Source organism: Archocentrus centrarchus, chromosome 22 (genome assembly GCF_007364275.1).
Source record: "Archocentrus centrarchus isolate MPI-CPG fArcCen1 chromosome 22, fArcCen1, whole genome shotgun sequence".
Taxonomy (NCBI): Eukaryota; Metazoa; Chordata; class Actinopteri; order Cichliformes; family Cichlidae; genus Archocentrus; species Archocentrus centrarchus.
In genome coordinates this window covers 8096213-8099270 of record NC_044367.1, presented here as the reverse complement: position 1 = coordinate 8099270, position 3058 = coordinate 8096213, and the positions used below count along the sequence as shown (strand labels likewise).

The 3058-nt window shown below is 38.2% G+C and overlaps 1 long non-coding RNA gene across 1 annotated transcript; it reads left to right on the top strand.

The window, feature by feature from the left end:
- The first annotated feature begins 1475 nt into the window (after nt 1-1475).
- On the top strand, nt 1476-2539 carry LOC115772850 (uncharacterized). Its single transcript, XR_004019054.1, has 3 exons — nt 1476-1495; nt 1982-2045; nt 2307-2539. It is a non-coding gene; the product is annotated as an uncharacterized LOC115772850 (long non-coding RNA).
- Nucleotides 2540-3058: the final 519 nt, after the last annotated feature.

Sequence of the window (3058 nt, the reverse complement as noted above, 5' to 3'; positions counted from 1 at the left end):
TAAATCTAGAGTCGATTTATAAAGGGTGTAAAATGTAAATGCTTTTTCTTCAGTTCCCTTGAATTAGTCATTATACACACTTACACAAAATTAAACATTTTTTAAAAGTTATGCAATATTATTAATAATATTAACATTAGCATTTCACCTGCATCCCACACACCTGATCATTAACACCACCTTACTGAGATAATACGAGCGTTTTACAGCAGGACGCTCTGAAAGGTACAGGGCAGTGTTCAGGACTAAGATTAGGAAAGGCTAATCCACCGCGGTGTGGTGATTTTCTCTAAACACAAACGCTAAACTGGAAAAAACACTTTACCCTGCATGACATTAAAATGCTTACCTTTGCAATGGAGATCTGGGTGACTGGTTTGCAGACGTTTAAGGTATTTACCTGAGAAAGTCGCCCCACATGGTTTACACATCGTTTTGTTTGTCACGGTATTAAAGGACAAATGTGTCCATACATCGGCTCTTCTCTTTCTCCCTGCTGACATTGTTTACATAACTTAGTTCTATCGGAGGTAAAGACAAATCAAAGCCTAGTTTGGTCTTCTCCGGTTTAGAGCAAATTTGTGCATCTGTGCGTTTGATTGGATGTTTTCCTAACTTGTCCCGCCCTGTCACAAAATTAAATCATTTCTGATTGGATTTCGTCCCCGCCAAGCATTTTCATCTCGTTTTCATTCGTTGACGAAAGGGTCAATTAATTTCGTTATCGTTTTCATCATTTTAGGTAGTTTGAGCACGTTATCGTCATGAAAAAAAGGTTCTTTGACGAAAACTATGACGAAAATATTTCGTCAACGAAATTAATACTGTCATGCCAGTGCATCAGGTTTTGCAGGAGCTGGGGTCTCGAAGCTATGGAGAGGTTAAATCTTGTGAAAAACAGAAGAGGAAGAGGAAACTTACTGGTTATTATGATAAGTCACAGAGCATTTGTTTACTTGCTAATGTTAGCTCTATTTCCACACAACAAGCAGATTGTAACTGATCTCAGAGCCATGAAAAGAAAAGAAAAGCAGAAGCACCTGCAACTTGTCTTAAACTTGGCTTTGCATCAGTTTCCCATCAAAGGATAGCATTTGGTCCAAAATGTACACGCGCAAACAACCAGAAAAAAAGCTGCTGGCCTCTCAGCTTGACAATCTCAAGCCATTGTGAATGGGGCATGCACTGAAAAAATGGGAAAAGGGGGGTTGTTCATTTTGTAAAACAAATTTATGTTAAAGTATTATGTTTTTATTGTGCTGTTTCCCTAAACATGATTCAATCATGAAACATCCTTGTAAATAGTCTTGTTGTTAGATGGACATGTTTCAATCATGACCACATTACATGGAATAGTTGCAATGTATGGAAAAGCTCCTCCTACTTTTTTGATACTAAATTACCCCTCCCAATCCTTTGCCCGGGAAAAGCAATTATACTGCAGAAGAAGAAGGCCCGATTTTGTCAGTGCTGCCTGGAACTTTAAGGAGGCAAGGTGAGTCTTGTTTTTTTCATTGTTTTCATTTTATAGTTTATAGTATGTAGACTATTAAAGTCGATGCTGTGTTTACAGAGAAAGGTGCACCCCACCACGCGTTTATTCGTTAGCGTTAGCATGCAAGCTAGGCTATGGCTAGACTCTATATTAGCGTTACATGGCGCCTCACAATTAATTTCAAGAATACCTAATTCACTTTTATCATTCCGCCCTGCTTTGACCCACCTTGTGTGTGTGTAAATCAGTTGTATCTGAATTTAAGCAGTGCTTTAAGTTGGTTGGTAATCACCATTACAATACCAGCACTTTAAATATGCCATACTGGGACTTTTTTCCCATCGTGGAGGTTGCACCCGCACGTGCTCGCTCTGGCCCATCATGGTGTGCTCTTGTCGCATGAAGATGAACGATTAACACATGGTAGATTGCGCCCTCTTTTAATTTCCTATAGAATAAATAAGTGCAAATACTTTTTTCTTCCAGGTGCTCTGCTAGAATAATGCAATGAATGGCAAGCTTGCCTGTTTCAAAGGCTCTGTAGTGTATGGTATATATGAGTAGTTGGTTTTAAAAAAGTCAAACATAATTTTCTTTAATGAATAGGAAAACAAATGGATTTATACTGGTTTGTGACTCAATTAGCTATCATTAACGCACATTTTAACCAGTTTTGTTCTGTTTATTAAACAAGAAAGGGTAAACACCACCTTAGATTAAACTTTAGTTTAGCCTCTTTTTGAGAACAATGTTAATTTGTAACAACAACAAGCCTTTAATGGTTCTTCATTGTTTTTCTCTCTCCCCACAGTGGCAGTGTAAGGGGTGCCGGGTAGAAGTATCAAGTAGGTCTGAACTTCTAAGACACTACAAAGTTAAACATCCTCACTTTGGGCGCACTGCTAGATTTCCATGTACATACTTTTCTTGTCCATGCACATTTAAAACATGGAATGCATTAATTTGCCACCAAAGTAGACTACACAGAAATGTAACACAAAAAAATCACTCAACTTTTACCTGTCAACTTTGTGATTGTAAGAATTTGGCAAACGAAATAGAATATTTTAGTCACATCAACACACATTTAAAAAAAACACGAAAATGTAAAATGTATGTTTAATGGTTGTAGTTTCCAAACATGCATTTATGGTACTTTTAAGTCTCACAAAAGTCGCCATCACACCCCACACACACTTGAGGATTTTATTCCAGGTGTTGTAAAAAGCACTCGTTTAGCTACACCTTCATTTCCAGAAATATCTGATTTCCAGGAGGAGGATCAATGTGTAGAAGGTGCTCGATGTGTGGAAGTGGACACGTTTGACACACAAGAGGGAAAAAGGCTACCTAAAGACCACACTGAGCAGCAACTAGCCACAGCTTTATTACAGCTGGAGTTTTTGGTACAAGTGCCAGGTATTGCAGTTGATGAGTTTTTACAGGAACTTAATTATTTACTCAACTAGTCTCTGGAGCTTGAAAAAAGGCGACTGGACTTCTTTTTGTTTCTTGAAGACGTTTCACCTCTCATCCGAAAGGCTTCTTCAGTTCTCAACCAAA